Source organism: Pseudophryne corroboree, chromosome 7 (genome assembly GCF_028390025.1).
Source record: "Pseudophryne corroboree isolate aPseCor3 chromosome 7, aPseCor3.hap2, whole genome shotgun sequence".
Taxonomy (NCBI): Eukaryota; Metazoa; Chordata; class Amphibia; order Anura; family Myobatrachidae; genus Pseudophryne; species Pseudophryne corroboree.
This window is the reverse complement of record NC_086450.1, coordinates 34,743,365-34,758,217: the sequence shown is the minus strand read 5'-3', so window position 1 is coordinate 34,758,217 and position 14,853 is coordinate 34,743,365.

Genomic DNA, 14,853 nt, shown 5'->3' with positions numbered 1-14,853 from the left:
TATCCATCCATACCTGTGGTGCATTTCAGTTGTGCGCAGTATATATAGTAGTAGGCCATTGCTATTGATACTGGCATATAATTCCACACATTAAAAAATGGAGAACAAAAATGTGGAGGTTAAAATAGGGAAAGATCAAGATCCACTTCCACCTCGTGCTGAAGCTGCTGCCACTAGTCATGGCCGAGACGATGAAATGCCATCAACGTCGTCTGCCAAGGCCGATGCCCAATGTCATAGTAGAGAGCATGTAAAATCCAAAAAACAAAAGTTCAGTAAAATGACCCAAAAATCAAAATTGAAAGCGTCTGATGAGAAGCGTAAACTTGCCAATATGCCATTTACGACACGGAGTGGCAAGGAACGGCTGAGGCCCTGGCCTATGTTCATGGCTAGTGGTTCAGCTTCACATGAGTATGGAAGCACTCATCCTCTCGCTAGAAAACTGCAGTGCCACTCCTAGATGGGCCAGGTGTTTGTGTCGGCCACTTGGGTCGCTTAGCTTAGTCACACAGCTACCTCATTGCGCCTCTTTTTTTCTTTGCATCATGTGCTGTTTGGGGACTATTTTTTTGAAGTGCCATCCTGTCTGACACTGCAGTGCCACTCCTAGATGGGCCAGGTGTTTGTGTCGGCCACTTGGGTCGCTTAGCTTAGTCACACAGCTACCTCATTGCGCCTCTTTTTTTCTTTGCATCATGTGCTGTTTGGGGACTATTTTTTTGAAGTGCCATCTTGTCTGACACTGCAGTGCCACTCCTAGATGGGCCAGGTGTTTGTGTCGGCCACTTGGGTCGCTTAGCTTAGTCACACAGCTACCTCATTGCGCCTCTTTTTTTCTCTGCATCATGTGCTGTTTGGGGACTATTTTTTTTGAAGTGCCACCCTGCCTGACACTGCAGTGCCACTCCTAGATGGGCCAGGTGTTTGTGTCGGCCACTTGTGTCGCTTAGCTTAGCCATCCAGCGACCTCGGTGCAAATTTTAGGACTAAAAATAATATTGTGAGGTGTTCAGAATAGACTGAAAATGAGTGTAAATTATGCTTATTGAGGTTAACAATACTATGGGATCAAAATGACCCCCAAATTCTATGATTTAAGCTGTTTTTGAGGGTTTTTTGTAAAAAAACACCCGAATCCACAACACACCCGAATCCGCCAAAAAATTTTCAGGGAGGTTTTGGCAAAACGCGTTCAAATCCAAAACACGGCCGCGGAACCGAATCCAAAACCAAAACACAAAACCCGAAAAATTTCCGGTGCACATCACTAGTTAAGACACCTGCCGCACACCCAGCACTTTCAGTACCGTACAATTCAAAGGGCTTCTCATAATCTTGCATACCTAATGCAGGTGCCTGTGATAGACACTGTTTGAGTCTCTCAAACGCCAGTTCGGACTCATCTGTGTGAGAGATCCATTCCGGTTTGTTTGAAGAGACCATTTCTTGCAAAGGTAAAGCCAGTATAGAGAACCCTGGAATCCAGTTTCGACAGTACCCACACATTCCAAGTAAGGTGTGGAGCTGTTGCTGAGTTTGTGGCAGAGTCATGTCGCGAATCACCTGTATTCTATCAGCGGTGAGGTGTCTAAGTCCTTGAGTCAAGCAGTGTCCCAAATATTTGACCCTGGTCCGGCACAACTGCAACTTATCCTTTGAAACCTTGTGTCCTGTATGGGAAAGATGAAACAGAAGCTGTTTCGTGTCTTTCAAGGACGATTCGAGTGAGTCAGAACACAACAATAAGTCATCGACATACTGTATTAGTACTGATCCACTCTCAGGTTGAAAGGATTGTAAACAGTCATGCAAGGCCTGTATGTAAAAGCGAAGAGGTATTGGCTGTTGGGGTGAAGAGGGACAGAAAAGAAAGCAGAACAGAGGTCAATAACAGTGAAGAATTTTGCAGTAGAGGGAATTTGCATGAGGATGACAGCTGGATTGGGCACTACGGGGAATTTGCTCTCAACTATCCTGTTTATCCCCCTTAGATCCTGCACTAGCCTGTAACTCCTCCCCCCACTCTTTTTCACAGGGAAGATGGGACTATTGGCAGTGCTGGACATCCTGACTAGGATGCCCTGCTGTAGCAGCTGCTCTATGACAGGGTACACTCCTAACTCTACCTCTGGCTTCAGAGGATACTGAGGGATTTTTGGAGCTATCCTACCATCTTTTACTTGTACTGCTACTGGAGCTACATTCGCCATCAATCCAGTGTCCATCTTTGGTCCAAAGGGAACCCGGTATTTGCGAGATCATTTCCCCTATCTTTGATGGACACGTGTCTATAACAGTAGAATGCGACATTATCCTTTGAGGGGTGTCTAGTATATCTTGGATGCCATTTCACCTTCCTTTTGTCTTATGGAGAAGATTTTATTCCATTTGACAACAGTAGGGAAATATACTCCTAATTGCAGATAGATTTGCCGTACATTCTCCTGATTGTATTCATCAGTGAGAGGTACTTCTGCGTCTAACTTACAATCTGTTATGAATTTCGTGGTGTCAATATTTGAGGGTAAACACACTCGTAGCACTGTTCGCCAATCTTTATTTGTGGGCTCATGGGCGTTACCTAACTCTTTAACAAACTTCTGGCATCCAACCAGGGCCAGTATTTACTAAAAATCCGAGTTTGTCCGATTTGTGTTTTTTTTTTCTAAGTCCCAATCCGGGAATTCACTAAGCACCAATCTCGGCAGTGTTTGGACTATTCGTAATGGTTTGAATGACAACGTTCAGAAATACGAATGAATAGACCATCGGTCAAACGCTGCTGTTATTTCATAGAATACGGGAATTCACTATTCATTCGTATTTGGGTGTTAGTTTCTGAGTGCTCAAGTGTCAAAGAGGGTCCCTTCTGCCAATCAGGGAGCGCCACGTCGTGGCACCCTCCTGATTGGCTGTGTGCTCCTGTAGTGTCTGTCAGGCAGCACACGGCAGTGATACAATGTAGCGCCTATGCGCTCCATTGTAGCCAATGGTGGGAACTTTGCGGTCAGTGGTTGACCGAAAGTAACCTCACCGTTGACCGCAAAGTTCCCACCATTGGCTACAATGGAGCGCATAGGTGCTACATTGTATCACTGCCGTGTGCTGCCTGACAGACACTACAGGAGCACACAGCCAATCAGGAGGGTGCCACGACGTGGCGCTCCCTGATTGGCAGAAGGGACCCTCTTTGACAGGAGTCAGGGGGGGTCCTGGCAGTCGGGGAAAGGGGTCCCATGTGTAAACATGGGACCCCTTTCAGTGCGTGGTCGGGTTTCCGTTTTATTATTTTGCCAAGTACGTGGATTATACAAAGGTCTGATTCTACACTGGATTATGTGAGTATAATTTTTTTCACAGGTACCCCGAGGATTTTACATGGAGAAGAGGACCGAGCCTCGTGGGAACATAGGTAAGTATGTGTGTATAGAGGTGTGCCTGTATGTAATAAACTTATACTGTCACGGTGTGTGTGTCCTGTTTTTTTGGGGGTATTTTTTTAGTAGCAGTACTACAGGTACCAGCGGGCCCGGTTTTCCACCGCATGCTGGTACTTGTGGTTCTCCAAGTACCAGCTTGCGGGGGAGGCTTGCTGGGACTTGTAGTACTGCTACTAAAAATAATATTCACATTTTTTCACAAGGCTATCAGCCCCCCATCCGCCGCCCTTGGATGGGGGGGACAGCCTCAGGCTTCACCCCTGGCCCTTGGGTGGCTGGAGGGGGGGACCCCTTGATTTAAGGGGTTCCCACTCCTCCAGGGTACCCCGGCCAGGGGTGACTAGTTGGGTATGTAATGCCAGGGCCGCAGGGACCAGTATAAAAGTGTCCCCCGGCGGTGGCATTATGTACCTGGCTAGTGGAGCCCGGTGCTGGTTTCAAAAATACGGGGGACCCCTACGCTTTTTGTCCCCCGTATTTTTGGAACCAGGACCAGGCGCAGAGCCCGGTGCTGGTTGATTAAATATGGGGGAACCCCTGTAATTTCCCGCCCCATATTTTTTCAACCAGGACCGGCTCAAAGAGCCCGAGCCTGGTTGTGCTTAGGAGGGGGGACCCCACGCAATTTTTTACAGAATTTTTAAGACTTTAATCAACTTTTTAAGGTACACAATGAAGCCCTGCATGGATCTCACAGATCCGGCCAGGATCCTTGTGTTTTGTCAGGCAGTGTTTTACTCATCACTCCCGTAAAACACTGCCTGATATTACGAATCACATCGACATCGGAAAAAACGATTGTGCAAAACTCGGCAGCTTAGTGAATGATCGTATCAGGATTCAAAAAGTTGCAGTAAAATGCACCCGATACCATTGGAGTTCAAACACCCTTCAAAACGGCCAAAACACGAATCTTTGTAAATATACCCCCAGATCTTTTCTGGGATCGGGAAATTCTGACATAATTGACCTTAACTCTGCTCGGGACCAAGGAAAATGCATGGCAATGTTCCTGATGGGAGTTACTCCCTGATTGTCAGTTTTGCCGTTGGGGACTGCAATCACCCTAACAGGATTTAATTCAATTACATCATTCTGGTTTTACTCTATAATGTGAGGAGCTATTGTTTCTGCATAGTGTATGGTACCGTACTTACCTGTGGACACGACCTCACTTATCCCTCCGCTAGGGGGCCTTGCTACAACCCTTGGTGGTTGGGCTGTGCCCACCTGAGTATCCTGTATGGTAGCTGCTAGAGAGAGTGCCGATATTGTGCTGGGTTCATCTTCCTGCTCACAGTCCTGGGGAAAAGTTAAAATGGGATACAGCTGGCAAGGATTAGCGTTAGTACATTTATCAATTACTTTCCTATCCTGTACCAATGCACCATTGCTTGTAGCCACATTCTCCCCATCAATATATGGTGGTGGTGGTGCGGTCGCCATTGTTTTCCTGCTAGGTTTGGACCCTGCTGTGCGAGCTTGTTCTCTTTGCACATCCCCCTTTTGCTGCCATAGATTTAAACAATCCGTATGTCTAATCCTTTGTTTTCTAGATTTTACAAGACATATCCTTAAGTTCTGCAATACCTCTGGCTCAAAGCTGCCCACCCTAGGGAATGATACCCTATCTTTGTCAGTCATACGTACGCATTCGTCACAATAAACTTCAGCGTGTGGACCATTTTTCTCACTCATTATAAACCTCGCGGACCCCTTGGGCCGCGACTCTTTTGCCTGAACCCTGGCTACCATACGTCTCTTAGGTGAGCAACTGGCTCCCATAATTGTGGGCCTTTCCCACAAACACCAAAATACTCAATATAAGCAGACGGTGAAAGTTCTTAGAGCGCTTTCACCCGCTCCTCTCCGCTGATGTACCACGACTCACTCCAATAGTGACCACCACGTACCCAGTGAGGTCCCTAATTGGTTTCAATTTCACTGGAAGTGTTAGGAGTGACTTACTTTTTCCAGTTAATATCAACCGTTGGAGATTTTCCTGAGAGAAACCAGCGAAAACTTCCTATGCACTTATACACAAATCACGCTTGCGTATGCTCTACACGGCGCAAAATCTCGCAAAAGGGGTATCAAGTTGCACTATGTATCACACCCACAAACATGCGGTCCAATCGCACAGCGTATAGGTACTTGTTACCTATCCGTCCTACGACCACTGGAATCGAATCACAAGCTGCGAAACCTCAGCCGGAGCATATAAAAAAAACTATGTGTCACAACACAATTCCCTACCACGCTCCTGTGTAAGTCTCCTCACGACTTACATATTCCAATCTATACTAATGTGAGTCAGCCGCCTCACGCCACCAAGCCTCCACTCACCTGGTGTACAAACGACGGGATCCCGAATTCCCGGGGTTCAATACGTTCACTCCTACTTTTGCTCACTCAAATACACTTTGTTTTTCTGTACAGAAAATTTCCACTCATTCTGATCGGCAGCTTTACCCCCAGAGGCAATACAGTTTAAACAAAAGTTTTCTACTAATCTGCTTTTGAAACCGGATAGTTATGTGCTATTGTAGTATGGCTACTATCCCACCTTTTAATTGAATGAAACTATCGTGTAATTTGTACTTAGTGTCCGCACTCTTATGCACTTTGCGTAAACACGCGACCGTGCGTGTATTTTACGCTGCGTGCGCGGTCCTGTACTTTGTCCGAGCCACGTGTACAAAACCGTGCGTCCGCAATAAAACAAATCCCACAACCTCTATAAATGTGAGCAATGCTAACTATAATCACTCACAAGCACAATCAACGCTTGTTCTGTGTAACCCTTTACGACAGGGCCAGACCTGCGTGTTGTGCTTTATACTTATTTCCTTAAATACTTTTATTTCAAATTTACCTATATAGCAACAAATGTATCCGATTTCACACAGATCTAAACAAATCTAGCAATCTAAATCTTGCGGCAACAATATGAGAGGGTATGCAAAGTATCGGTGCCCTTTGTGTACGCTTTTGGTGCCAAAAAAATTCACAGATTTTTAAATAGCTTTTTTCCTGTTTACGGGTTCTATCAGCACCTCTGCAGACCAGACAGAGCAGAGCAATCTAACAGCACAGAAATAGGGTTTTTAGAACACCCACTAACCAGGAAAAGGTTACGTAAGATAACTTTCCACCCTTTGCTGATAGATTAAGTCTGCTATGACCTGCTAGGCTGTGCACATGTGAAAACTGGATCGAGCCCCCAATTGTAAACGTTTATTTACATACAGGACTAAAAGCAACACTTTACAAAGACATTCAATACACTTTAAATGGAGCCACTGCGGCCGCTGTAATCAATCCTTAGCCTACGTACTTTTTACACCATTAGCGTACAAGGCCCCGTACCGTGTAAGTACTTTGTGTACAAATGCCATGCTCGCCGTACAAAGCACACGCAGTGCGTACACACCCAAAGATACTCCGTGAGCAGTTGGCAGCTACACGTGTGACTGAAATACTCTTATAACCCTAGCAGAGAAAAGAGACACGACACCAGATTGTATTTAAAATGCCAGGTTCCGACACACCAACATATAATAACTGAAAGAGGGTTACAATAACAACAATACAATACAATAGAAAAATGGCTACAGTCAATGGTACATACGTTTTAGTTTCGCCTGCGCTTCCCGGCCCGGTCCTCAGGGTAGATGACCTTCAGAGTCTGTGTATGACCGGGCATGCAGCTGGCTTTTTATACAATAGTCCAAAACCTAACACAATGGAACCTGTAATCTCTATGTCCATTGGACACAGGGATGGTCATTTACAGTACAGGAGAGGTCATAGGTCGGTTTGAATAGGTGGGCGATGTCTGTTCCAGGTGCACTTGCAGGTGGTCTCCACTGGGTTCCCGCCGCATACCAAATGTACAGTAAATACAGTTAATATTTATATTCTGCTCCTGCACATAACTATTCGCAGGAACGTGCGATCTTCTGCAAACCAACACCAGAATATTGCCCTTAAAATACCCTACAGCAGGATACCAAACACCACCTTATAACCTAGTTCTGTCCCCTCCTATCCTGTAAAGGTGAATCCCTTTGTTCTGATACAATTTAAACTAGTGTAACTTGCTGGTGTGGTGCAGGGAGACTATGTGTACATTGTGCACTATTTGGATTAAATATGTAATGTGTTTTTATGGCTTTTCCATGGGATCACAAACTCTACCGTAATTACCCATACCATGCGCTAATGCGCAGGAACGCGGGAGCGACCATACGCAAATTGCGAATATGTGCACACACGGCAGAACAAGTACGCACACGGAGGCCATCTGTGTGTAGTTTGTACGTGATATGTGTACTGCAATATTTTTCGACTTCGACAGGTGCAGGGAGGGATTCTGAAGCCTTCCACTGCATGTATGTGTGTATATATATATATATATATATTTTTTTTTTTTCTTGGTACCTGAAGCACAGAGTTGCTTCCATAGGCTTGAAGACGTTTTCATACTGTCACTGCGGTGTTCAATTAACAGCAATTGCAGTCCTCACTAAGGTTTCCGGTTTCCATCAGGGGCAGAGCTTGTCCACAGACTGGAGGAGAGGAAGGGGTGGACGGGTCATAGCATCACTGCACTGCCACACTCAGGATCGTCGGCGAAGGTAATGAATAACCGCTGCTGCTTTCATCCCATGTAATAAGAGCCCAGCGTTCGGCCCTAACGCAAGTGCTCCTGCCACCCTGTTGCTGATGGCAGGGAGGCACCAGTGGTCATCACACATTACCTCCTACAAGACCAGGCAGCCAATGACTGCCAGTCATGTTATGTTTAAAGGTGTGCCAGTGTGCAGGAGGACGAGCTCTGGAGGCTGTGCAGGGCTGCGGCTGACTGGGGAGGGAGGTGGGGAGAGGAGTTTCAGTGTGTGGTCCGGGGTCACCGTCTCAGACAACACACAGCAGCCTGTGCGTGCACCTCCTGCACACGCCAGGGTCACATCTGCGATAAGAGCAGAGTACAGGTCACGGGCGGAGCAGGAGGAAACCTCTGTTCAACAACAAGACACAGAGCCGGGGACAATGGAGAAAGTGCCCCTTTTAGGGCTGGCGCCTGGCGGCAACAGACTCCACTGTCTCTGGCAGTTCCGCCACTGGGTGAACTCTCTAACCTTATGCTAAACTTCTAAGGGGTCTATTCATGTAGAAAACGAAAACATAATTGCTACTTATCACTATACATCGCATCTCTTCGATGCGATGTATAGCTGTGATAAGTAGCAATTCATGTATACTCATCCTTCCGACGATGCGCTGCGGTGTCTGGGGCTCCTGCGGTGAGGTCTTCTCCAGAGATCCCTCCCGGCGATGCGCGGAGTCCAGCGGCGGGTCCCTTTGCGCATGTGCAGCTTGATGACCTCCCGGCAGGCCGCAGTGGTTGCTGGGAGGTCGGGGGGCGGAGCCAGCATGAGGTGCCGAGCAGCGATCAGGGAAGCATTGAGCTTCCCTGACGTCTCCGCACTACAGTTCAGGTTACGCCGTCCTGAGATGGCGAACCTGAACTCCATGGAGAAGCGGAAAGCAGAGCTTTCCGCACCTTCATGAATCGCACTCACCATACAAAGGTATGGTGATGCGATTCAGACACAGAGCGGGGGTACCGCTGGAGAAGTCAGAGACTTCTCCACGGTAACCGGCTCTGTGAATTGCGGTAAGCAGAGAAAAGCCCTGTTTAACGCAAAACAGGGCTTTTCACTGCTGCATGAATAGACCCCTAAGTCATCTACGTATAATAAATTACCCAGGAATAAACACATGCAATGGGGTTAATGGCAAGTACAAGCAATTAATAACAAAAAGCAAAGTGTGTTAGCAATTAAACATTTTAGATAATACACAATCAAAGTCTTGGTGGCCGGTGCTATAGTATTGGCCCAATTGCAATCCGGTTGGTAGCCAGGAGCAATCCATATACTTCAAAGAGTTCGTTTATCGGACAAGTCACAATGGCATAGCGTGCATATTAGTGCATTTGTATTCCTTAGGGAGTTCATATCGTGAAGATAGCAGAATTTATTTACAGCGAACTGGTTCCTCCCTGTCCTAGCCAGCTGCTTACAATGTCACTTGCAAAGGGTTTCCTATTTCTCTAAATCCTCTTATAACCGTTTTTGGAGATAGGAGGATTTAGATTAACGTTACGCAACTTGGAGTTCCAGCTGCGTACTCCTGTGTGACTCCGCCTCCCAGTGCTATCCTGAGTGTGGTTCTGTTCAATGTGAGTGGGAGGGGAGTTTAATCTCACCACCTCCCCGGGTTACAGCGCCGCCTTCCTCCGCCTCCTGGGTGGATGCTCCGGCCCTCCGTCCGCCTTCTGGGTGAGTACTGTCAAAGTCAGAAAAATATCCCCATACACACTGCCATATTTGCACCGCACACTGGTCCGCGCTGCGCATGCGTACGCTCTCCCGTGAAGGCGCATACCCGCAATAGCGTGCACCCGCGGGCGCACGGTATGCGTATTTACGGTAGAGTTTATGTAGTCGTAGCGTGCGACTCATTCGTTACATATTTTCACAATTAATGTAGTTTGTAGATCATGGTCCCTTTGATAGATTCTGAAAGTTTGGTTAATATAGAATGTCCCTGAGCTGAGGAATCCCTCTTTGTATCGTAGGAAGGGTCTAACAGGAGTCATGCAGTAGTGTTTGGTACCCATCGGAAGAGTATTTAAATAGCAATATTCCGGTGTTGGTTTGGAGCGTATTAATCGCTCGTGCGAATAGTTATGGACATAAGAAGTTTATGTCCATTTCTACTATTTACTCATACTCAGGTATGCGGCGGGAAACCTAGTTCCCCACCCACCTGAGCTGTTTGAAATCGTCACAGCCCACCTGTATGAATCAACCTATGACCTTTTGTTATGATGCAGGGCCGAATTCCGACGTCCAATGGACAATGGGATTGTAGGGACTGTAAGATTGCATTGTGTGTGGGGCATAAATAGGCAGGCCGACCACATCCAGCTCTCACTCTTCAACGGTTCTCATTGCTGAGGATCGGGTGCTGGATGTCCAGGCGCATGCGATCGTTTACCCTTGTGCGTAAGTTTCTCTCCGTAATCATTGTCTTTCTGTGAGCCATTTCTCTCATATATATATCTCTCTCTCTCTCTCTCTCTTTTCCTTCTCTCGTATCTCCCGTTGACTAGTATTGTATTGTATTAGATCAGCATAGTATTGTATTGTGTTTCTTGTATAGTTATTTGGTTAGGAAGTCTCTGTTATATTGTAGTGTATCATTTGTACTGTGATTCTTTTTGCAAGTATAATAGTTATAATACAGATAATAGGCTTTGGACCCTAAACCAGTATCTGTGTATTTTCTCATAGTTTTAAGTGTTCACTTGAGCGTCGGTGACGCTCAAGCAGCTTTGTAGTTAGTCAGGTTACACAAGGTTGCACTTACACCCTGTATTCACATTAAGGTATTCTGTGTATTTCATTAATAATAGGTTTAGACATAAAGGTATAGCGTTGTGAGCGTCTGCGCCGCTGGTGATCTCCTCGTGGTCTCGAGCGTCCGCTACGCCATAGCGAATCATTACGTTAGTCATAGCCAACAGAGTGCTTGTCTGTGATCTCTGGGCCGTGAGCGAACGTGACGCTTGAGCGTCTCGCCTACGGCTGAGCGATCGTTACGCAACTTGCGTACCCTTACGGTACTTCTTAAGTAAACAGCGTACAGTGTTCTTAGACCTCATAAAGGGTTGTATATACGATAAATATTTAGCTTTATCAATTGGCGGCTCGTCCTGTCCTTCACATATCTGCACTAGGTAGATCAGCAGACATTATCCCTCAGCAAAGGGCGGGAGGTTGTCTCGTAGTGCTGACGGGATAAGCGTCTGCTTCGCTTAGATAACGAGTGCTGAAGGAATCCGGGAACCGGAGGTAAGAACAAAACGCTTGTGTTTTTTTTTTTTTTTAAACTGTTTATTTTTCTTCTGTCTTGCGTATATACGCACGCATACATATATATATCTGCACTTCTTTTCCATCTGTGTATTTCATTTGTCGTATATCACCATCCTGTCTGCCAGTTTTTATAGTTGATAGAAAAGTGCTAAAAGAGACTTGCTGTTATTTCATAGTTTAAGGATAGAGGTAATAGTTAAAAGTGTAGACAAACACACAGGTTTGCCTGGGAGATAAGGCAAAGCCAGTGGGGTACGCGGTAGATGATCAGGGATCGTTTACATTGATAAAAGTATATTGTGTTACGGTGGATCTTTGTTTTGCGTACGCGTGTCTCTAACAAAGACTAGCGTACGCAATCCAAAGGCCGACGCACGCAGCGTTCATTACGCAACGTAGCGTCCGGTTACGCCCACGTAGCTCAAGTCACGATAAGTTGATTTTTAACGCAACGTGATAAGTAACGCACAGCGGTAAATAGCGCAACAGGCGGTAAATGACGCAAGTCTATTTTTGGAAATCCAAAAATTTAAATTAACAGATCCTGCTCCTAATTGGTAGCACAGCTGGGCTGAAGAAAATTTTCTGCGCAGAAATAGAAATAGAAACAAAAGTGTACATATGATGAGTGAGTGTTTTTACAATTTTAAAGGTTGAACCACAAGAAAAGTCGAGTACTCGTGAGGTACATGCGTGTAAGTGACGTGCACGGTGGCTAGGGAGGCATCTCTGGTTAAATACAATTTTGAGCATTAGAGTATAGCAGACCAGGAGGTCATACTGTAACAAGACCAGGAGGTCATACTGTAACAAGACCAGGAGGTCATAACAGACCAGGAGGTCCAGGTACAGCCGACAAGGAAGTCCGCTATACAGTTCACAGGCACAACACCGAAAAGGGTTGGTGCAACACCCATATAGGCCATATAAGCTCTGGCTGAAGGAATTCGCAGTCGTAAGTTTCGATTCCATTGGTCTTTCCGTACATAAGCTTAGTTGTTTGTGTACTGAACGACTGGACCGCACGTAAGAGTGTGCAGTAGTTAGTAATCTGACCTAATACCATTAGAGTAAAGGGGTCACAAACGCTATCTGTACACTCTAACGTGATTTGTGTAATTTTTTTTATTTTAAGGGAAGTTCGCTGCTCACTCAGGAACTATCCAGCAACCAATAGTTACTGGAAAGAGTAAGTGTTCTTCGGATAACCCTCACAGGTTCCAGTAAATAGAGGTTCAGGTCGCAGGGGCCCTAGGTCGAGTACGCCAGCACCATATCGGTGTGATCAGGTCGTATAGGTCGGCGTGGGCGAGTGAGTGGGGTACTCGGTAAACCGCCACCGTCAGCCTATTATTGGCATTTGGTTTTTCGTAAAGGGTTGGCTAAATAAAGCAACACTTTCGAACTATGGGGGCCACTTGTTCAGGTAGGGGGCGATCAACCTCGGTTCGGGTTGATTCAGTGGTCCGGCCAATTGGGTCGGCCAGGTATATCATGTGTGAGAAATATGGAAGTCACACAGAAACTTTATGTGATGAATGGGAGAGAATGACTGTGCATGACGGGGAGAAATTCCCAAGAATAGGGAGCTTCAGCTCAGAAGTGTTGCAAAATTTAAGGAGGAGGATATGTCTCATAAAATCAACAAAGAGACGAATTCAGCATTATGATTATTTACAGTTGTGGCAACAGGAAGGTGAGATACAGAGAGGTTTGGCTCAGGCGGCGGGATCTGGCACTAACAGAAAATTAATTGCCACGGCCCCGCCGCCACCATATATATCAGGAGAGAAGTTGATTACGGAGAAAGACGCACTAAGGTGTAACACAAAATCACTTAGTAACTGTGTAAATGTTAATGATAATGTTAACTCATTAACCCATGCAAGTATTAACCCGTGCAAGTTGTACCCTGTTTTGAACTTTCCTCAGGAGTGTGATCAAGAGGACGAATCGGCAACGATTTCAGCGCTCTCTCTAGCAGCCACCATAGCAGAGACCACAGTAGGCACAGCTCCACCCACGAGATTAGTAAAGGTCCCTAGCGGAGGGATAGGTGAGGTCGTATCAACTGGTAAGTACGGCACCATGCATTATGCTGAAACTATTTCACCACAGCCTGTAGAATCTACACAGAATGAGGTTGTTAGAATCACACCTGTTAGAGTAATAGCAGTACCAAATGGGAAAACAGACGCATCAGGAGCCACTCCCATTAGGAACATCGCCATGTACACTCCATTTTCCCGAATGGAATTAAGGACCATAGTGTCTGAATTTCCTGACCCTAGAAAAGACTTAGTTGCCAGTCAAAAATACATCAGAGACTTAGGTAACACTGTAGAGCCCAACAACAAAGACTGGCAGATATTGCTGAGAGCGTGTTTACCCTCAAATGTCGACGCAACTCAATTTTTAGCTGATTGCGGACTAGATCATGATGTACCTCTTACAGATGTGTACAACCAAGATAATGTGAAAAGAATAAACTTGCAGCTAAAAGAGTATTTCCCAGCAGTAGCTAAATGGAATAAGATATTCTCCATTAAACAGAAGGAGTCAGAGACAGCTGCAGAGTATTTTCACAGAGCATTATTAGAAATGGCAAAATACACAGGTATAGAGGACATTAAAACAGACACAAACCATCGGGAAGTAGCAGTATCGGTACTGATGGATGGTTTAAAAGAGTCATTGAAGACTAGGGTACAGACCACGCAACCTTGTTGGCGAGGTCTGTCTGTGGCTACTTTGAGAGAGGCTGCTATTGATCACGACAGAAACATCACTAGACACAGGGAACAACAAGGTGACAAATTAATGTCAGTAAGTATACAGGCTCTGACCACAAGGCAGCCTTTGTTTGTATCACCAAATCCTGTGGGTAAGTCAAGTATGGTTACTTGTTATTCTTGTCACAAACAGGGACACATGGCACGAGATTGTAGAGTAAAGAATCCACGAAACTCATACCAAACCCCTAGACAACGACACGACACACGACATTGGGAGCAAGGTCCGCAGAAACGGAGTTATGAGCCACATACAGGGGAAACAAAAAGATATCCCCCAAACAGAGACTGGCATGCCTCTGGTAGTTCCCAACTATCTCCCTCACAAGTAGTTGCTGCCAGCGGGATTCAGGGAGGTCACCATACCCAATAGGGGTGTGGCCATACCTGTAATCTGCAGCCAGTAAAATTAATTGCCAACCTTGAAAGTGAACCCGAGGTCGCAATCAATGTAGCTGGTAAAACTTTAAACTTTCTTGTAGACACAGGGGCGGCCAAGTCAGTGATAAATTCGACAGTGGGCATGAGAACCACTGGTAGGACAATTCCAGCCATGGGAGTAACAGGAGTAGTCCAGCACTACCCTGTTAGCAAACCAGCCGAGATTACAATAGGGCCTTTGCATACCAAGCATTCCTTTTTGCTGGCTGCATCGGCACCAACCAA